At 38.6% G+C, this 23,360-nt stretch overlaps 1 protein-coding gene across 9 annotated transcripts in view; it reads left to right on the forward strand.

Moving 5' to 3' along the window:
* CUX1 (cut like homeobox 1) overlaps positions 1-23,360 on the forward strand; it is a 389,353-nt gene that overhangs the window by 3,904 nt on the left and 362,089 nt on the right. The window lies entirely within an intron of this gene.

Consider the following 23,360-nt stretch of genomic DNA (forward strand, 5'->3'; position numbering starts at 1 on the left):
GCAAAGAACTTATTTTTGATTTCAGATATCTTTATTTCTCCTCCACCTCCCCAATCTGCATGATGGGGAAGGAATAAATTACTTCATCCTGAGGATAAGACAATACCTCTTTGTGACTCTCTGTTGGGGGGGGGGTCGACGGTTTCAGACTTACAGTATTTTCTGTACAAGGAGTTTTTCTGGCATTTGTAGTGGGATGTTCAACCAACTGTGGAACTGCATAAATTAAATGTTGTCCTGTTTGCACTTTCATTGCCTCACTCAAGTGGGAGATTCATGCATCTTACAAGTACCACAGTCCCACCTGTGCTCTGTCAAGTAGAACTTTTCCAGCTCTGGCTGTAGTTTGGAACCAGCTACAAGGCTGCATCCGTTCCAAACTATCGCTCCACCTACCTTTTCACTGGGAAACTTGTAAGGCAGTCAAGTGAGACTCCGTTGATGGAAATGAGGGACAAAAACAGGCACCCGTACTATCTACTGGTAACTGCCCCTTTACAGTTGTTAGGGGAGCCATGTTTACTGTTAGTAAACCTCTACCTGCACTGTAACATAAAGCAGTGGGCGTTTAAATAGTGCAGTCAAGATTGTATCTGTGTTAATTAAAATACACAGCCAAGAACACTGTTTGCTCTGACTTTTGTATTATTCATTTCTCCTTTCACTAAATTACTTTTGCTTCTCAGCGGAGAGACTTCAGCACTTGAAGGCAGACCTAAATCATCCAAGAAAGCTTGGATTAAACAATAAAAGTCTTACTTACAACTTGAATATGTTGGAAACAGAAACTGTAAGGTTTGACAGGTGTCAGACATGAGCCCTCACTCCACTTGCTGTTGAAATGGTTTTAAAATGGTTGAGCCAGGCACCAAATTCAACCCTTTTTCCTAGTAGAGGCCAATCATGCTTCCTGAATCAGGTGTTGAAAATGGTTTGGCAGCACCTTTGGACCCCTTGCTAAACTGGGTTTAACCATGGACTAGATGACCTCCTGTGGTCTCTTCCAACCTTAATTTTCTGTGATTCTATGAGTGAGGGAGGAACCATATTTGACAGCTGCTGCCGAATGGTTTGGTATGACCTCTACACCGCTTGCCAAATTGGTTTAACCATGATTGAGGGAGGAACCATATTTGACAGCTGCTGCCAAATAAATCAGCGTGTTGTGCAGACAGATCTTTGGAAGCACTTGGCTATCATTGTGATGAGCCTGGAATAAATACTTAGATGGATGCTTGGTGGAGTGCTGTACTGTTGCTCTGAAGAGTTGCAGCTTCAACTCCTGGTATGAAAATAGTCAGGTGATCTTAGTCCTCTTCACTTACAGCAGGATAAAGGTTACAATGGAAGAGTCTGACCCTACTTGAAGTCTTGTTCTTGGTTTATATATAATCTTGATGGATTATAAATAAACTTGCCTGTCAAACAATGTGTTACGCTCCTGTGGCTATAGCATAAAATCCTCCTTAAGCTGCATGGCTAATGGGCTTGAATAGATGTAACAAAGGGTATAACTTGTCCTGAAGTATCTTTATTACTTCAGTAACGAAATATGAGGGCAAGAATGAACCCAGTTTGCTAGTCCTACAAACTCAACCTGAGATCTGACAAACAGAAAAAGTAGAGATTATTCGTAACCTGAATAAATTTGATGTGGAAACATTAAGATAAACATAGGAACTCAATATGATCAGGTGTCGCTTTTCAAAGCAGAGGTGCATTTTATTTATTTTTTTTTTAAAATGCGCATGCACGCACAAACCTTTTTAAATAAAACTGCTTGGCTTGTACTAACAAACCAGGAAATTTAAACTTAAAGCCAGATATTGTCCATATACTTTTGTCTTGTGCCAAGGTATTTGTCGCGTATGGTTAGGGTAAACTGGGAGCATTATCTGTTTGCTGCCATTGATTGTTTAAAGGTAGGCCCATTCACAAAAGAAAAACTGATTTCTAAATAGTAATGAATAGAGTTTAAATCCTGAAGCACTTCTAGTGGCTAATTGGAAGCAAGTGGAATTGTTGGCATCTTGTAGCTGAACCTGCTTGTACCAAAACACAAGACTCTTTGCTTATAGCTGTCCACTTTATCTCTGTTAAATCAAAAGTGGATCTAGAGATAATTTTCTTTTCCCAAGTCACAGTGGAATTTATAGCTTCTATCCTGAAGGTGGAGTGAGGGAACATCTCCTTGCTATATTATCGGTGATGGGAATTATGCATGTGTCAAGAGAAGATGCTCCAAGGCTTATAACTAGATTCCATCCACTTCTGCATGACCATGGAGGTACTTGACCCTCAATAAAAGCATTGTGGTTCTGTTTCAGGGTGAGAAGCAGAATTTGGGGATGTGATGTAGGGGATCTTCTCTCTTTCTAGCCCACAAAATTCTTTGTTGAATCTTCCTGCTGGAGTTCACCATGGAGGGTAGGGTGGGAAAGAGATGGGATGTGTCAATAGCAGCTGCTGTTTGCCAAGGAGTGAAAGCTTATTGTCTCTACTCTTTGGAGGCTGTGGCAAATACCTCACCTCCCTATAACAGGAAAAAAGCCACAACATGCAGACCAGCCATTCAGCCTGTCTAATGAGCTGAGGATTTGGCCCTAATGGAATAATTATGGAGCAGTAGTAGAAGATCCATAGTTATAAATGACATTCCATTGTAAGGATCCCCTTTTCTCTCCCCATTCCCCAAATCCACAAACAAAAGAATTTCAACCACAAAATAAGTAGAATTAATTTATGGTTGAGGTAAACATTTTTCCGCCAGATTTGAGGTCAGCTGGACGAGGAGTTAAGCTGTGGCACATGCACAAAAGTGTTTATCAGAGTTTAGAACCGGATAATAAATGTTGCATCCGATGAAGTGAGCTGTAGCTCACGAAAGCTTATGCTCAAATAAATTTGTTAGTCTCTAAGGTGCCACAAGTCCTCCTGTTCTTTTTGCGAATGCAGACTAACACGGCTGCTACTCTGAAACCTGCATATATTATGTGGATCTGATTCTGCATTCCTTTTCCCCTTTGATTGTATTGGGAATTTCCATAGCAAGGGCTACATTACTCGCCCTTGTACATTAATATATCAAATAAGTAACAATAATTATTACAAAAGAGGTGAATTACAGATTTAAACTATGGTAGACAAAGGCAATTATTTAGTAGCTGCTATGTAACTTAAAAGTAGACTGGTTAAGCACTAAATGACTTCTTTTAGGGAAAGGAATGTTGTTGAAAGGAAAAGATTGTTTAAAAAACAACTTAGTGTTGCAGCAGCCATAAGCTTTTATTAAGAAGAAACTGAATTGAGGTTGCCTTATGGCAAGTGGAAATGGGATGCTGGGAAGAGTTGGAAACTTTTTCCTTTTGGCTTGCTGTTTTCCCCACTCATACAGCTTAATGACTTGGCTAGATTTCCAGTTACGTCAACGTACCTTCTTGTATATCTGCAGATGACTTCATCAGCATCAATAGTGGAAACTACACGCTGTCTAGCAAGATTTACTAGGAAGACAAGCTGCTATTCTTACTATTATGAGTATTTTCAATCAAATTTAAATATGAAATTTACTTTCTTAAATGTACTCTATCTACTCTTTTTTTTGTTTTTTGTTTTTCCCCTTAGAGTGAAGTGATTTCTCATTTGGCCCTCTTCAGGGCAAGTACCAGGTTTTTCCTTTGTGTTTGTCGAGGGGCCTGATTCTGATCTGAGCCTTTGGGCATGAGTGAAAGATAAATAATAAATGAAAAAAACGAAGATAAACCATAGTTGAAAATGTATTTGTATATAAATGGAAAATGAGCATGAACTATCTCCCCAGCTCTATGAACAATAAGTATGGAGGTACTGCATACTTTGTGTAACACTCCCAATAAAGTGTTCCAGGATGTTTGCTTCTAACATACAATATTGTAAATTTAGTGTAAATTTGCAAAATCTGCTGATAAATTTGATTCAGCTGTTTGTCCTACAGCATTCCAGGTTCCAGTTGCTAATGTATTCCATTCGATAAAGAAAGGGAACCTCCGGGAGTTTACCTTTTATTGTGGTAAGGAAGGCTGTTACATGGAACTTGATACTCTTCCTACTGCCAGTTGGAGAGGAACACTAGAGAGTGCTATATGTGCCTTTCTTGTTTCTTCAGTGTGAATACCTTATGTTCTGAACTGCGTGCAGTTCAAAGCTTGGACCCCAAACTCTGATGCCTGCCTGCTCAGGGAACTTTCTGTTGTTAGACTGATTTGTTTTTGGAGATGCACTTTTGAACATTGTTAGCTGTACCTCAATTAAATTTTAATGTAATAATGTAAATGATGCAACATCAAAGCAGATTCTTCAACTTTCAGCCCTTGGCCTGGGTTTCCATTTAGTTGACATGTAGTTAGCTAATTTTGTTCATCTTTGCAGTAATTATCAGTTGAGTAGCCAGTGGAAGGAAAAAGGTGTCTTCATCACATTTGTATGAGATGACTCTTAAATCGCCTTCTTAATAAAACACTCAGTTAACTGTCCGGGAAATAATACAGAGGATGAGTGTGCCAATTTGTTTTTGTTAATGTAAGAGGAAAATTCTTGTGGAATGAATGTGTGAAGTTAAGTTTCAGAGTAGCAGCCTTGTTAGTCTGTATTCGCAAAAAAAAAAAGGAGTACTTGTGGCACCTTAGAGACTAACAAATTTATTAGAGCATAAGTTTTCGTGAGCTACAGCTCACTTCATCGGATGCATTCACGAAAGCTTATGCTCTAATAAATTTGTTAGTCTCTAAGGTGCCACAAGTACTCCTTTTCTTTTTGTGAAGTTAAGGGCTCAGTCTGAACAAACTGAGGATGAATGTAAAGGCAGCTTCTTTACAGGATCTAGATGAAGACATGGGCCAAAATCTTCATGTTTGGGCACCTAAATGTGTACTTAAACATCTAAATAAAAGTGTAAAAAAAAAAAAAAAAAAAAAAAAAAATTTTTTTTTTTTTTTTTTTAAAGCTGATGAGCACTTGCAAGCTCCCACTGACCTCAGGCCCTTTTTATTCAGGTGCTGAAGTTTGAAACTGTAGTTGTGGTCCATTTTCTGAAGAGCTTGCTTCCAAAACCAGATGATACAATTTGGGCGCAAACACCTGATGACTAGATAAGTGTTAACCTGAATGTACCACTTTAAGATTCTAAGCTATTTATTTTGTGGTGGACTGTCCTACACACGCTTCCTGAAAAAGTGCTGCTAAGGAGTGATTGAAGGAAGGGACGGTTTATTTTTGGTGCAGAAGGAAGATGGAGAGAGTTCCATGTGCAGTGGCAGCATGGAAGAAATCGCGAGGTTGAGGGAACAAAAGCTGAATGGAAGTTTAGTAGAGGACAGGAGGACTAGGAAACAAGAACATATACCGAGAAAGACTTGTGCGGGATCTTAGATGTTGGTGAGTGACCTGAACTTGACAAAAAAGATAAGAAGACTGGACTCCTTTATTAATTTAAGATACTGTTTGATACATTATTAAAACGATAATGAACATTTAATAATTAAAAGAAAAACCTCATTTAGTTTGAAGCATATGTATTGTTTATTTACTTATTGTCCTACCAGAGGGGAGAAACAATGAAAATGGACTAGTCATTTTCGCTTTTGTTTTTAGTTTGTTTTACTTCCTGGATATTACTCAAAAGTATTTTGTATTAAAGTATTCTGGATTGCACACCCTATGGAAGAATTTCTAAATCCAAATAAATGTGTATTCTGAATTTGAAACTAACGAACTAAATATTCGTATTAACATTTACATTTTCATAAATATTGTTAGTTTAGGCCCAGGGTTTAGGTTATTCTGTATTTACCAATATAAACTATCTGAAAGTAACCCTTTAATTTCCCATTCTTAAATAATATTTGGATTTGGTAGAAAACAAGTGCAACTTGCAGAATTTATGTTAGATCAACAGCTAATGACTAGGGTCTTGACTATCTCGAGCTGTATGTTTTATATGCCATTGGTCAGTTCTGTATTGTGATTTAGCAGAATATACTACATTTTTTTTTTTTAGTATAAATATTTTAAAGTAAAATAAGGAAGGTGACACGATAAATCTGTGAAAAACTAGTGCACCTTAGGAGGCCTAGTTTTGAGGTTAGGCTACTTTTAAACTAAGATCCTTAATTGTTATGTGCCTGAATTGCAACTCTGGTGCCTCAATCTCTTGGGAAAACTAAACACTCTTGGTGTAGGGCTGGGTTAATAAGGTTTTGTTATAATTGAAGTATGTTTTCAGTTGCATAGGGGAAGTTGGAATGGTATGTGCCCTGCGCTATGCCTAATTCTAGCTGGCCCTTCGTTTTTTTTGTGTGTTAGGTAATTTTAAATGGACACTCTTTTGTAAATGTTAGTGCCCAGACGCCCTGATTGGGATTGGGGACCCAGTTTGCTAGGTGTAGTATGAATAGAGGTAGTCCTTTGAAGAGCTTGGTTCTTAAAGTGTGTAGGCCTTAACCATATGTGAGATTCATCACATCATTGTCTGACTAGTGATTGTTTTGCTGTGGTGGGCCCTGGGGTGTGGAGCGGTCTTCCTCTCTTTTATCAATCTCTACCCACTTGAGGGAGAGGAGGAGGAAAAAGTGCAACCTTAACTTTTCCCTTGTAGGTGCTTTTAGTTTGATCACTATTGGTCCTGCATTTCCCACCTTTCTTTTTGCCTTCTTTATTGTTGTGGAGCCTCTCAATTTGTTGTTGCTTTTTAAAGGTAACTTCAAAATCCATTTGTTTGTAACATTGTTTGCTTGTAACATTACATTTGATTAATTTAAAATACACTGGTCAAATCTGCAAGGTTTTTTTTAAAATATATAAACTAAATATGCAAATTACGCATATTCTGGGCTTCCAGAATGTGATAAGAGGTGTATGCATTTTGTAAATAAACCATGAGAAAAGGTACTCTCCTGCTCTAGATGGGACAGTTTCACTGGTAAGAGTGCTGCAGCAGCATTGTGCAACTGACCTGATTCTTGTTATGTAGTTGGAGTATTATGAAAACAACTGTGCTAGGGAACAAGTTACAATATTGTTAAAACATGGCTTGCTCTTGTGTGTGTTTATAATCATGCAGGGGTCTTCACACATTTTAATACACAGTATGCGCTACGTAGAAAGATAGTACCATGGTACAACTAGATCCCTCAACACTAATTTTGTTAGTATAGATGGAGCCTACATTACTCTTCCTGCTCCTGGTGTCAAGTTATGAAGTTTGAGAAGTGGTCAGTTTCAGTTTGTGGTTATTGCCCAACAGAAGACATAGGGCATAATCATGTAGAAAGTAAGGACAGGTGAAGCAAACGGGGGGGTGGGGGGAAGCGAGATTCCAGATTTTGATGGGCGGGAGGAAATGGTGAGTGATAGAGAAATTTTGAGATGACGCCCTTGTCCCCAGCACCATAGTCACTGATGCATACTAACCAGTGCAACTGGGAAGTATGAGAGGGTCTCCCGGTGGATGTCCAGGTACAATACTACACTGTATTTACCAACTGCATTGGATGTGCTGGATGGAGTGGTGCGCTGGAATTGCCACCAAGCTACTGCTGTTGGACCTTGCTGGAAAGGTCCCATCTCAGATACCAACATGATAGCATGACTTAGAAGTACCCATGGTAGATTGACTAGTCTCTAGTATTAAAGTTAGTGTTCATACTAACAATTTTTGATACACTTCTCATACAAAATGTCATTCAGTGTTTAATTTTTTGTTAGTAGTTAACACATTCTCCCCATTTCCATTTTATTAAACAAAAAGTGAAACTTTAAAGTGTTTGCCTCTGATTTAGTGTCTTAAAAAAGTTTATATATTGTAAATAGAAAGGCATCATCTTTCACTTATTAAGGTATCTTGGCTTCTTAATATACCTAACATTTAAAGCAAAAGCTTAAAGGTGTGGATAGAGTGAAGTGCAATTAGAAGCTGTTCCTTTTTTGATATCTAGAAAAATGTTTATTTCTGGCACCTCTTTCCCCACTGTTAGGTATTTGAGAGTGTTTATCAAAAAGGTACAGATATGTACACTGGTATAATGATACTTAGATATGGACTACAAATTGGTCAGATAAATCTATAATTTTATTTAAAGTAGCAGGTCACTAATATTGCACGAAGTGTGAACAGATCATATTTTGGAACTAATGATTTGGGAACAGACAGTACCACATGGTGTCTTTCAGCTCTATCTCACTGGTTCAAATTCAGCCTAAATAGGTAATAACTGAGGTCATGTCTATACATACAGTGCTGCAGCTATTCCAATACAGCTGTGTTGCTGCAGTGCATCTGCTGAAGACGCTCTTATGCCGATGGGAGAGAACTCTCCTGTCGGCATAAAAAAAGTCACCTCCGCAAGCGGCATAAGCTGTCTGTGGGAGAAGCTCTCCAACTGACCTAACTCTGTGCACATGAGCGCTTATGCTGGTATAATTTATGTCGCTTGGGGGGGTGGAATATTCACCCTTGAATTATGTCACCCCTGAGTGACAAATGTTTTGCCAACATGGGCTGTAGTGTAAGCATAGCCTTAATTTTTCTGCCATCAGCATGGTAATAACTTTGTGAAATGAGTTGAGGGTTTCAGTCCTGTTGGTGGTTGATGACTCTGCAACTGACCTCCTGTGTGACCATAGGCACTTCGCTTCACCTCTCTGCATTTATTTCCCTATGTATGAAATAGGGATAATGATATTGAGCCTCCTTTGTGAAGCACTCTGACATCTATGGAGGAAAAGTTCTGTGTTATAGCTAAGTATTCTTTATTGTCACTGTTTACTTCTGTACTTGTGTGGATAAATAGGGCTTTAGTTTTCAGGGCTGTGAGACATCTTTCTCCAGGATTAACTTATATTTTTAAACAGAAAAAACAGCCCAGCAAATGACAGTGTATTCTTAAAATACAGAGATTTTTCAGCTTATTGCTAGCATTATATGGGATCATGAAAAAGAAGTAGGAGTAAGTGTATTAAAGTGACTAGGAGGTGGCAAAGTCTTGAGTTATTATGTATATCCTAGTAAAATCTTGATGGTACCAAATCACCGTACGAAATTTTTTGCTAGCAATCAGTTATAAAGTTTTGATATCAACACTGAAGATGACACAATGTCATCTACATGCTCTTTTATTTAAAAGCATATAGTCATAAAGTATGTGACTCAGTGTTGCTTGTAATATGAGAGCAGGATGTCTGGTGTACCAAATTTTTCTTTAGATTTTTTCCATGAATTGTAGATAGCACACCCAAAATGTACAACATAAGTCTGCAGTGATGTAAAAGATGAATTTAGTATGCAACAGTTTGTGGTTGCCCCACTTGAAACTGCAGGCAGCTAACTGCATGCATAGGTAATGTGACTCAAACAGCTCTGCATTCTAAAAACAGACAAACTTCTACCAGTTTAACTATCTGTAGTTTGTAGGGTTTCTATCCAAACCAGCTGTTACTGGTTGTAATGACTGTAGACTGCAACACTCAAGCAGGTCTGATACTCCATCTGGCAGAAGGCAGTGATACACTTATAAGGTCATATGTGAAATGTGTTAGATTAATTGTTGGGTACTGAAGTCCTTTGTTCGCAGAACAAGTATGATATGGTAGGCTGAAGCTTTTTCACAGTTCCCTTCATTCCTTTCTTAGTGTTCGCTTATTGTTATCCGAATATCCGTACTCTCTCTGGCAAGAGTGGTAACAAGACTGCAGAATGTGATTTAGATAACCTACATGTGCTGTCAGAAATTTGGGTTGACTGTCAACTCATTTCATCTAAAAAAAAAAAAAAAAAGACAATCCTGCCGTCAGTGTGCCAGTGCCTGAGATGATGGGGCGTCCAGGATTTCCAGGTTTATGGATCTTGGGTAGCAGATAGAATACCCCTGATTATGGTTCTATTAACCCAGGAACCTATCCTTGCAACAAAGCCCGTAGCCAACTCTGTCCACATATCTATTCAAGGGACACCATCATAGGGCCTAATCGCATCAGCCACACCATAGAGAGGCTTGTTCACTTGCACGTCTACCAGTATGATATATGCCATCATGTGCCAGCAATGCCCCTCTGCCATGTACATTGGTCATAGTGGACAGTCTCTACGTAAAAGAATAAATGGACACAAATCAGACGTCAAGAATTATAACATTCAAAAACCAGTCGGAGAACACTTCAACCTCCCCCGGTCACTCAATTTCAGACCTAAAAGTCGCAATTCTCCAATGGAAAAAAACTGCAAAAACAGACTCCAATGAGAAACTGCAGAATAGGAATTAATTTGGAAACTGGACACTGTTAACTTAGGCTTGAATAAAGACTGGGAGTGGATGGATCATTACACAAAGTAAAAACTATTTCCCCATTCTAATCTTCCCAGCCCCCCCCCCCCCAGTTACTCACACTGTCTTGTCAGCTGTTTGAAATGGGCCATCTTGATGATCACTACAAAAGTTTTTTTTTTTTTCCTCCTGCTGATAATAGCCCACCTTAATTGGTTCCGTTACAGTTGATATGGCAACACCCATTTTTTCATGTGTGTTCTCTGTGTGTGTCTGTCTGTCTCTGTCTTCCTCCTGTATTTTCCGCTGCTTGCATCTGATGAAGTGGGTTTTAGCCCACGAAAGCTTATGCCAAAATAAATTTATTTGTCTCTAAGGTGCCACAAGTACTCCTCTTTTTATTTTATTTTATTTTATTTTATTTCATTTTTTGCTGATACAGACTAACATGGCTACCACTCTGAAATCATTTAGTCTAGTCCATTGACTGAATAGTTATCAGGAGATGATGTTTAAACATTAGACTGGTGAAAAGGTGCTATATCCTATTATCAATTCCCCAAACTACAGAGTATTACTGTTATCATATATAGGACTTCTCACCTGTCGCTTTCAGTGGATTTTACAAAGATGGGGGAGTGTCCCCATTTTATAGAGCAAAGGCCCTGATCCAACAAAGTACTCAAGCATGTGCCTAACTTTAAACACTTGAATATTCTGAGCAGTTTATTGAATCTGTGATAGAAAGATTTGCCCTTTGTCAAGAGTTCAAGGCAGAGATGGGAATAGAATCCAGTTTTTTGAACTCTATTCATTCAGTAGCTGTCCCACTGAGTTATCTGGTCCCTTCTAAGCATGTTACTTTATTGCATGTTCGTGCTAAACTTAAACTTTTCTTTTGTTTATTTAGCATGGGACAATAAATGTCACCAGAACAGCTCAGTAAATTTAAAACTTACAGTTTGTCTGTGTGTCTACAATTAATATATTTTTCACTTTTTAAGTCGACATGCATGCATGTCAAAGTAACTTTGGAATCAAGTTAGAGTGGAATTCCGTTTATCTGATCTAACTGGGACCAGGTCGGATAATCAAAAATTTAGATAACCAGAAGAATGGGCAAAGAGCTTTCTATCCGCTTTGTATCAGCTCTGGGCAGCGGAGCTCAGGGCTGTCAGCCCAGGGTGGTGGGGCCATGCTGCCTAGTTTGGTTAATATGGAGAGCTGGAAAATGGAGCCCTGCATAAAAAGGATTCTACTGTATTTAAATGAATAGATGTTTTATTTTCAGATATAAATAAAGTACCATTTGTCTGTCATCTGAAAGATGCTCTTGCTTTAGCTGTTAATTTTGTCAGCAAAATACTTACCTATTTTTATGTTGCTTGATTTTTTTTTTTTTTTCATGTTGATAGCATTGAAATAAATGCTGGATTTGGCATGTGTGCTATGAAAATAGCTCTTCTGATATTAATCTGTGGCATTGGGATAACATTAAACATCCTTAAAAACAAGGAGCCAGTAATGTTGGATTTTTGCCTAGATTGCTTAGAGTTGGGTCCCAATCTTGTTTTTAATGTGGGCAGTTCCCTCTATATGGAGTTTCTTACAGGCCTAGAACCATAATCTCTGGTTTTGTGTGAGCACAATAATTCTACAGTATGCCTTAAAAACAAATCAAAGTTCTGAATATATTCACTTTCAGCATTGTCCGTTGTTCTATGTCACTTTCAGGAAGTGATTGCTATAAACTTCAGGTTTTTTTAAAGTAGGCTCACCCACATTTTTTCTGACGTTGGGTTCTGCTCCTGAAATTCTCAGAATACTGGAGGGAGTAGCTGGCTAAGGTGGCATCTTCAGTTAATCTATCCTTTACCGTCCATGATTGCCTTCTCATTTGTTGAGGTGAACCTATTTTCTACTCGAATAATCTCAAAACAATTGTTTGTTACCAGGAAAATCTCCTCACTAAAATCTGTGATTTAATACTCTCCTGTGTATAGGGTGAGTGATGAAGTGAGCTGTAGCTCACGAAAGCTTATGCTCTAATAAATTTGTTAGTCTCTAAGGTGCCACAAGTACTCCTTTTCTTTTTGCGAATACAGACTAACACGGCTGCTACTCTGAAACCTGTAGGAGGATGGTATTTTCTTGTCTCCACCATTGTATGAGGATGTAAATGCCATGTATCTGGGCTGATATAGAAGAACATTCAGAGAATAAATCAATGTATAAGGGTATGTCTACCCTTACATTTTATAGCGCTCTAACTTGCTGGCTCAGGGGGGTGAAAAATAACCCCCCTGACTTAAAGTGCTCAGACTTGCTGCAAGCGCTAGTGTAGACAGGCTCTGAGCGCTGGAAGCTAATCCCCTCGTGGAGGTGGATTAACAGGAGCTCTGGGAGAGCTCTCTCCCAGTGCTTGCATGTGACGACACTCACGCTGCTTCGGGAGCGTTCCCGCAGCACCACTTTGAAGCTTCCAGTGTAGACATACCTTAAGAAATGTCCTTTAGATCCTGTGTACGCTTGTGCTGGATCTACACTTATGGGAACATGAGGCTTAATACTGCAAGGTATTGAGTGCTCTCCCTCAGGCTCTCTGAACCAAATAGGTTTGGGCATTGTTTCCTCATCTATTTTAGATTGGCATGTGAATCATGTAACATTGCTCTACAAACATATGCTGTTGATTCCCATGTATAAAACATTGTTCATTTCTCTCTGTGCATGCCAAGGAAAAAGCCTTGCATCAAAGTTTGGTATGTGTAGAAAGCCTCGTCACTTGGTCCTCTGACTGACAAATTCTATTGTAAGGCTACCACACTCTGTCTCCTATCCTTTTGATATTCATTTGTTTCTAGTAACCTTTCTAAAGCCCTCACTCTCCCTGATGCTTAGAACTTTAATTAAAAAAATAAATAAATAAATTAAAACTTCTCTCAAGACTACGTTGTGGTCAATGTGTGTGTTCCAGATAGCGAAATAAAATCAAGTACTAGTTAAGAGATGTTCTGGCATATCCTTAGAACAGTTGGCTCTCTTTTAATGTCTCATGTCATGTCTTACAGCATGCTTAATAAAGTTTTACTTATGTCACTATCTGGGATTTTCTGCCCTGTAAATAGGGTTTGAAGTCTAAAATTGAAACTGAAAACCTACATCAAATGGGATTAAAAAAAAAAAAAAACCTGGTGGTTAACATTGTTCTAGAAATCTTGGAAAGTCAAGACATGTAAATACTGAAGTGTAGTCACAAAGCTCTAGAGCTGTTTACACTATCTTTAAGTTAAATTTAATATTGAGATAGATGCTTTAAAAACACTGCATTGACTAATTTTTAAGACTTGAGAAAATTACAGTTTGTCATTTGATGTCACCTTTCCCCACTATTGAACAGTGTGCTCTGTCTCATTTTGTTGTGGCCTTCTCACACCAAAAGTTGCTGCATTTCAGTGGTGTGAGTGGGGGATGACCGTGTAATCTGTAAAGCTCTTTGGGATCCTTCACATTAAAAGGTGGGGGGTACTTATATTTAAAATATTATAGTCTCTCTTTCAGATGTAACTGCAGAGGTATTGAAATCCAGAAATAGTTATATATTAATCTCATTTTTGATTGTACATGTGAACTGTGTTTATTGTATGGATACATTAAACTGAGCTGGTAAAATAGCAAGCATATCTTGGAAGAAAATTGCTTTAATTGTTTGAGTGGTTTTGCTCTAAGTATTTTTATAAGTCCTAGCAAAATGTAACCTGGTATCTTAGTGCTTTTACACCCTATTTGTTTGTTGTAATTCGTTCCCCAGCAAATTATGAGGTTAATTTTCAAATTGCAACAAATTTTGAATCTACAGCTTGTTTAGAGTTTTGATCCTTGATAGTAATCTTTTTGTAAGGGGTTTTTTTTGGACTGGGAACTAACTTTTATTCATAGTAATATAAAAATATTACTTTTATTTATTGTGAATTTATTGTTTGAATGGTGACTTAAGTTTTGACACTTCGTCTGTGTTCAACTGTCAGTCACACTAATTTGGAGACCCAATAAAACTCTTCTGATCTTTGTGTTGAATTAGGTCATCCTTTACCACCCTGAAGATCTGTTGTGAAAGAGCTGTAATAATTCCTTTTTCTTTTTCCTGAAACCAGTACTAGTACACTTTAAAATCTTATCCCCAATGTGACCGTATTTCGTACACCGTGATGTTTTAGTTGGCTTTTTAAGATGCAAGGGATAAATTAATATATCTTTATTTGGGCATAAGCTTTCGTGGGTAAAAAAAAAACCCACTTCTTCAGATGCATGGCGTGAAAATTACAGATACAGGCATAGATATATTGGCACATGAAGGTAAGAGTTACCTTACATCTATGCCTGAAACTCTTATCTTCATGTGCCAATATATCTATGCCTGTATCTGTAATTTTCAAGCTATGCATCTGAAGAAGTGGGTTTTTTACCCATAAAAATTTATGCCCAAATAAATCTGTTAGCCTTTAAGGTGCTACCAGACTCCTTGTTGTTTTTTGTAAATACAGACTAACATGGCTACCCCTGTGATACTTAATATATCTTGCATTTTTATATAAGGATTTCCATCCTGAAGGCTCCTGAAGCACTTTGCATATTATGCATGCAGGAATTGCTTCATCTAACCAGTCATTGAAATACAAGTCAGTTCTACTATGAAATGTGGAAGCTGTTTTACAGAAGAGTATGTCGCTACCCAACCGATCAGCAGAGGAAGTGAGGATCGTATTCAGTTGAAATTGTAGGTGGAATTATCAGGAGACAGAACTTAATTTCACAAATTGGAATTTTCCCAGAACACAGGGGTTACCTGTATACTTACAAAAGATGCAATAGGAGCTTTCAGAAGTAGTGTTTGCTTTATGTCTTACCTAAAAGGCTTCAAGGGAGATTCTTGACTATAGACAATTAAGGAAATATGTCTTAATTGACCTTGATGTATTTTTTTTTAAAATTATTTTGCACCTTAGTTATAACTGATCCACACAGATAGCTATTTCTAATTTCCATCTATTAGCTAAGGAAAATAAAGACAAATAAGTAATCTTAGCTGGATTTTTAATCAGGTCTTTGAATTCTTGGTTTGTGCCTGTCCATGGCAGACTCATCCGATTAATCTGTCAGAGAAGATCTATTGTGCTTTCAAGGAGAAGAGATCAAAGGGGGAACATGTCTGCACAATACAGGTCACTGTAGCAGGTTCTTGTGTTTCAGGCGCCCTCCTCTTTGCACGGCCCTTAGGTATGTCGCACAATATCGCCTTGCAGGCAGCCAAGCCTATGGGAAAGATTTTGTGACCAAGGCTGTCATGGAAAACATTTTTACAGGGTGCTCTTTTTCCCCCTTTCTCTCACTGGTACACACACTCATGCACACACAACCCCTCAGCTTCTAGATTGGGTAGGATTGCTAGTTCTTGTCAACCTAACCGTATTACTTTCAGCGGGATGACTTCAGATCACCTGAGGCTGGAGTTTTCACCACAGTGTTAGTTAAATCTGCTCTTTTTAATTAGCATGGCAGTTACAAACCTGGGAAGCAAGTAGAGCTTGTCTGTACGAGACCTTACCAGTGCTTCTATTGCTGCAGCGTCACCCAGTTTAGGACTGGGGCATTTCTCCCCCCCCCCCCCCCAAAGTTTCCTAGACATGGCTGGCTGTAGGTGATTTGGGGAAAGGAGACTCAAAAAAACTAACAGAGTGATTGAATTAGGAGTTCCTCTGCGTCATTGGGTTACCTCCTGATGGAAAAAGGTCTTAAAAGCCATCTGATCTTCCCTGTGGTACTATAAAACAACTTTCCCTCTCTTAGGTGCATTCATTTTGATCCTGTAGATGGTTTGAAGAGGAAAGCACTGCTGTATAAAAGCATAGGTGGAATTTTGGGGTGGAGGAAAAAAAGGTGAGAAGATGTGTAGTGGGGAAACTGATTCCAGGCGTGGTTCTTTTATTACAGTGCGCACATCTTGTTTCTCAGACTGCTTTGCCAATTGCTGAACCAGATGTCCTCAGTAGTTTTGTGTTATAAGATGTTAAATATATTCTAGTTAAACTTCACTAAGTTCACAGGTTTTATAGGTTGATCATAACAAAAATATCAAATGTTATACTTTAGTTTTGATACAAAATTCTATAACCTCCCTTCCAGTCTCCCCTCTGAATAAAGAGCTGTTTATATTCCACATTTAGGCTTTATTTCAAGACAAAATTTATAGAATCTACTTTAAAAAAAAATTTTTTTTTGTGACTTAAAACCCAAACCTTTTTAAAAATGTAATCAATCCCGTACAGTGTTTGTAATCCAAACATTACATCTCCTGTGCTAATTCTGGATGTGAAACTGACACAACGGAGCAATGTAGTTTAATTGTAAAGCTAAGTGAAGGGCATAAAATCAATAAAACATTCTTTTTTTCCATTTATGTGCTAAATTGTGTGGGTAAAATCTAGTTTTATAATTCTTTCACTTCTCAAATAATCTGAGGTAGTATGTTAAATACAGGTAGGGCAGTGTTGCCCAGTGAATAGGGTGCTGGACTGGAACTTGAACCTCAGCTCTCAAATTGATCTGCTGTGTGACCTGGAGCAAGACACTTTACCTTTCTCTGTCTCACTTTCTTTTCCCGCTCTCTGTCTGTCTTGTCTGGTTAGTTGTAAACTCTTTAGTGAAAAAGATTCCTGCCCTGAAGGCTGTGTCTACCCTAGAGACCTGACAGTGGTACTGCTGTGCTGCTTTAAGGTCTCCTGTGTAGCCACTCTATGCTGATGGGAGAGAGCTCTCCTGCTGGCATAATTAAATCACCCCCCAGTGACTGGTAATAACTATGTTGGTGGGAACGCTGTCCATGCTGGCACTTCTGTTGATGTAATTTTATGTTGGTCACAGGGGGTGTGTGTGTGTGTGTTTCTTCCCCCCTCCTCCCCCCCAAGCAACATAAGTTTTACGGACAAAAGTGCTAATGTAGACCTAGCCTATGTGTTTGTACACCACCTAGCACAGTAGGGCCCTTTTTCCCCCAATTACCTAACTCCCAGCAACACTCAACTGCTATGGTGCCTTTTGGATTCCAAAATTGCACTTCTTGCCTGGTAAAGGGGCATCATCCATATCATTCTAATCGCACTTTGATAGAAGGAGTAGAAGGGAAAGGATCTCCTTTATATGTTCCTTTAACATCAACATATGCTACTGGTACCGAAGAATGGCAAAGGTAACATGGACGAATATAAATGCAGAGCTTGAACATTAGATCATATTTTATTTGTCATGGGTGATCCTGGGCATTTGAGTGTTGTTTCATTCTAAACTGCATTCCCACAATTTCCCTTGTTTACTTTTCCCCTTTTGGTTAATTTACAGCGCATTTGTTTGTTTTTCGTTTTTTTGCTGTCTGAAGCTTGTTCTCTGGAGGAAAATATTGATAGAGATGCTGATAAACTGTCTTTTTTTTTTTTAAATTGATTTTATTTCATAGTCTCAAGACAAATTGCATATTGACATACCCATATTATTAGTAGTATTTTGGGCCCTGTTGTGTTTGATACAGTACAAACAAATAAGGCAGTTTCTATCCTGAAGAGTTCACACTTGACATTTTCTGGGTGTTGATGGGATCCTAAATTGCTAGACTCGAGTCAGGATTTAACATCCTTCATATTGAATGCACTGCACACACTGTTTTCAGGTTGGTTAAAGAATTTTGGTACTCTGCCACTTAAAACACTGAAAGTAATTTACTTTTTGGGGGGATGTTTTGTAGAAAAAGTTCTATAAAAGTATAAAAATTTGACAGTTGGGAAGTTCGTTCAAATTCAGATAGTGAAGATCATTATGCAGTTAATCAATTTGACACTCAGCGGTAATGAAATGTAAGCAGATTTGGTAATTAACTCCCCCTCCCCCCCCCCCTTCAGTTTCTCCCAATTATAACTAATTTCCCCCTCCTTAGTACTGAAGGCACCTCCTTTGCGTGTGCACTGCAGAAGTGTTGTTCCATGCTATGGGGTCCTCTCTCTCCACTGCATAGTTAGTCATGTCACTTCTATTATGCTTCTAGCCTTGCTGTCCTGGCTGGGATCTTGCGACTGTTTCCAAGCTTGTATTTCTCACTTGGCAGCGCAAGATGTGGTTGCTGGGCAATCTGCCGTATCCCTCTTTTTGTCAAACATCAGAGTTGGTGTCTGACACTGACTCTGAAGATCAGTTCAATGATGAGAGGAATTGTAGAAACCTGCTTTTGTGTGTGTGCATGTGAGCTACTTTTCCTACAGTTTTATGCTCATAAATGATATGGATTTTTCGAGTTCAGAATAGTATTTTTTTCCTTGATATGTTTAAACATATCAATAGTTGAAAAATGTTCAGTTCACAGAGTATTTTTAACATCTCCTTTATGTCAATTATCCTATTATAATAAAAATGAAACAAGCAAACAAAAAACAGTCTGAGAAAATCCCCTGGAGTGCTTTTAAACTAAAAATGTTTATAAAGCCTTGTGTGTGGGGCACGGGTGCATGTACATGCATGTACCATCCTTTTCTTGGGGTAACACCTACTGTCATGCAAACCCTCCCCCCACCCTGGAAATCACATAATTGATCACATGCACTAGGAAGTGGGGGAGGTGGGGCCTGGGGGGGAAACAGAGTGTGGCCCAGACTTGCCAAATAATAGAAGGGAAGAGTGTTCATTTTTCAGAGAGAGAGAACATTTTAAACAACAACAAAAAAAAAAGTCCAAGAATTGAGATGAGGAGGAGGGAGAGTGAGAGAGAAAATACAGTAAATTGAGAGATTGGGGGGAGGCAGAAAGAATCGGGAAGAAAGAACATGTAGGTTTAGGTTAGTACATGTTCATGTTCTTATGATTTAAGTTGTTTCCTTGGCAGATGTCCCATAGCTCTAAGGTCTTCGTGTGAGAGAGAACCTGAAGGAGGGCTCGGCAGAATGCTTTTGTGTCGTGTGTGGAGGAGCCGGCATTCTTTTTTGTACTTCGTCTTGTCTATTGGCATATAATGCTGATAACAGGCAAATGTTTTGCAAAATTACATGCTGCACTGGCAATGGCAAGCAAACTTCCCCTAACTTTCTACTTCTGATTCCATAATGTAGATAAATCTTCTAGGATCTCTTACACCCAGGGATGAATGTAGCCTATTAAATCAAAATATTTCCTTATTGCTGCCTAAACTTTCTAAACCTCTGATACTCTTCCTTTAGTTGTGTTCAGATTGTGATGGAGAAAGTTTAGGAAAAATATTTAAATTGAGGAAAAAATTATTTTTTAAAACAAACCTAGAAATCCTCAAGGGGCTAAAATCTTTTAAAATTTAAGTTTTGCATGTGTGTATATATATATATAGACTCTCCCCTCCTTTAGGGGGTTCTCTGTAGTTCACTATATAAAGGCTCTTGCACCTTGGTGCTCAGTGATACTGAATTTTATGAACTGATTTTTGCTAAAATCCAGTGTAGTGTGGAGCCAGTATATAATCTGATAGGTCTTTTCCATCCTTTGTTTCTGTGATCCTAAGTGGATTTGGAATTCTGGTGGTAATTTGAATTTTTTAATTGGCTGTCAGTGATGTCAGACCCTTAATGCCCATGTGGTTCTGCTTATTTTTTATGTAAATTTCATATGAACAGTAAAGTACTCTAAGCACGGCATTTGAGGCTGATTATTACACTTTGAGGTGTTCTGAAGTCACTCTAGCTTCATCTTCGGCCTCAGGCTTTTAAAACACTTGCTGTAATTGCTTAGAAATGTACTTTCTGTCAGGCTTTATTGCTTAATTGTAATCATGTTTATGATAACCAGCCTTCTTGGTAAACCCATAAAATGTCAGGTTCTGAAAACAGGATTCTGAAGAGAATTATTCAGTACATGCATTAGTATTACAATATGAAAATATATTTTATTGGTAGGGTAATAATGCTCTTTGTTAGCTCCTTTATCAGAGACTCTAAAAAACACTAAGTCTTGTAAACAATGCACATGAAGTACGAAACTTTCACTGTCCTCATTTTATATATGAAGGAAATATGAGGTACCAGGGAGATTGTAACTCAAAGTTACACAGCAGGTGCGTGGCAAAGTTGAAAATAGAACACAGGAGCCCTGACTCAAAGACTGGTTCTTTATCCTCTAGACGATGTTTTCTTTTATTAACCAGCACAGTTTACGTATAATGTTTGCGAAGGAGTGGAAGATTATGTTTTTGTTAAATTTTATGTTGAAGTTTAGGAACAGATTGCTGATTTACTAATTCAGCAGCACCTGAATATTGTTTTAAAAGTTTCTGGCATCACATATTTGTTCCAAAACTTTGGTAGCAGTCCTGTGCTCCTTTATTTATGCAGAGCTCCCGTTGTCTTGAAAGGGAGCCCTGTTTGTGCAAGAACTGTTGGATTTAGGTTCTTCATGGATGTGATCTTGGTAGTATGTTGTTAGGTTTTGTCAGTCTGTGTGTGGGAGAGCTACCAAACAGCTGTTTCATGCTCAAGTCAGTGAAGCTGCTGTATAGTGCAGGCCACCAAGGCTGCCAAACCAAAGTGATCGGTACAGCTGGGGCATGACTGGTTTGGGGGCGGGGAGGGAGAAATGTTGTTCTCTCATAACCATAAACCAAGGAAAAGGTGAGGAATTTTGTACTTTTGCTCCCCATTTTAATATGTAAACAAAAGTAGTGGAGCTCTGGGACCTGCAGTGTCAAACACCTTGATTAGTTGTCTCCATCTGAGCACCTTTATCCCCAAGCACTCTATTTCTGGTGTTGTATGTCTTTGAAATGTATGCTACTCTTCAAAGAGAAAATCACATTTTCCTAGAATGAGATGGTATTGTTGAACAATAGATAAGGATACGATTTTGTCACGGAGGTCACGGATTCCATGACTTTAACAGATGTCCGTGATTTCTGGCTTCAGCTTCAGCCTCCTGCAGTAGCGGGTCTCTGGCTTGACAGTCAGCCCCCCTGCAGCAGGGCTGGGGCCTCTGTGATTTATTGTTTGTTGCTTGCATCCTGACTGTGACTTTTAATAAAAATCTCTGTGTTAAAATTTTAACCTTAACAATAGAAATTAGAGATGATGGAGACCTAGTAGTTTGGTCTGCACACTGTTCAGTATTGTGAGCCAACTAATCTTGCAGTAGAAGCAAGATTAGCACCAGTTCAAAACATGGATGGGAGACCTTGAAAGAATACATACGCTTCAGAAAGTGGCATTTATGATTCGGTAAATGGCACAATATCCTCTGCCAACTGGTCTGCACTACAGAATCTGTATGTGTTTGAACACAGTTGTGAAATTCTAATTTAGATGACTTGATGCATTGAGTTGGATGACCTCATGTGAAGGATGCAGTCATTTAATTTGATCATTCATAACCATGTTCAAACAAGTGATTCTGATATAACTCCTTAGCTGTGTAGCGGGGATATCGAGAGGTTTTAAGTAAAGGGAATATCATAATACAAATGTAGTCACATGCAGTGGTGTGGCAATACTGCTTTTCAGTAATGCTTGTGGGAAAATTTCTGTTCCTTAATTTCATCCGATTATTTCTCATTATATTTGGTACCATCCAAAATCATCATTTTTTTTTTAAAAGAAAAATCATACCATATTCAGTGTATAAGACAACATTTAGAATGACTTAAATTGGCTTATGTGTCACCCACTGTCTGCAGAGTTTCAGTCATCTGAGGGCTACTGTTTAACACAAGGTTGAATGTTCGGCATGTCGGTACAGTAGCAGCATTTAATAGACTTTAAGATACAAAGATAGTTTCCACCCAGGTGTTTGAAGATCACTCACTTTCACTATATAGGAAATAACTTATTTTATGGGATCTACGTTTTAACATTGGTCTAAAACCAAATGAATATGGTCACTGAAATTCAGGCCTTTCAGCTGTCAGTGATATATCTACAGTTGAAATAATGCCCTATCCCAGAGTAAAGGATAGTAGTTGCATTAATGGGGTCTGGCTCAAGGCTTGGGTAGTTTGTGTTCCGCATACATCAGCCTGTTGATCGGTTGCCAGCAGACATTTCTAGGTTGAGGATTATTTCTGTAGTTGCATACGTTGTATACAGGCATATGACATCAGTTGCCTGTTAGTAGTCCAGGGAGTAAATAGAACAGGGGTTCTGAAACTGGGGATCGGGACCCCTCAGGGGGTTGCGAGGTTATTACCTGGGGGGTCACGAGCTGTCAGCCTCCAGCCGAAACCCCGCTTTGTCTCCAGCATTTATAATGGTGTTAAATATATAAAAAGTGCTTTTAATTTATTGGGGGGGTCACACTCAGAGGCTTTCTATGTGAAAGGGGTCACCAGTACAAAAGTTTGAGAAGCACTGAAATAGAAACATAATAGGATAACATCAGTCCTCTGTACAGCATTGCTGTAGGAGTACAAGATACAGGAGTTACAAGTAGCTGATTGTAACACAGTTCATTGCATGGGCAAGAGTAAACAGTCTTGGCTCTGAAATGGGTAAGTGGCTCATTCCTAATCCCATCACGCATAGTCAGTCATCTCTCACTCTTCATTCATGATATCTTCTTTCCAAGCCTCATGCCACCAATGTGTTTGTTCTGTGCAAAGAAGTGTTGAGATGGCTCCTAAATAGGTCACTTTTGAGCAGAGAGTTACTATAGCAAAATGTATTCAGCTTTAGTGCTTCACAATGCAATTAATGTTAATTTAGGAATATTTAAAAGTGCTATAAATGTGTGAACACTAGTGAATTTTTTCAATTTAATTTTAAATGCTGAGACAGATTGAACAGTTGAATAGTGACAGGAAATAAGTTCTATAAGCATGGAGCATAAATAAAATATGCCCTACTACTCTGTGTCTTGAGGCTGTAGCTATTATAGACCATCACAATTACTGTTTGTAGATGTACCACCTTGTCCTGGGAACACTGGAGATCTGGTAAGTTAAGCATGACCTGGACATTGGAGATCTGGTGAGTTACGAACACCAGAATTACGAACTGACCAGTCAACCATACACCTCAT

Source organism: Dermochelys coriacea, chromosome 17, assembly GCF_009764565.3.
Source record: "Dermochelys coriacea isolate rDerCor1 chromosome 17, rDerCor1.pri.v4, whole genome shotgun sequence".
NCBI classification, from domain to species: domain Eukaryota; kingdom Metazoa; phylum Chordata; order Testudines; family Dermochelyidae; genus Dermochelys; species Dermochelys coriacea.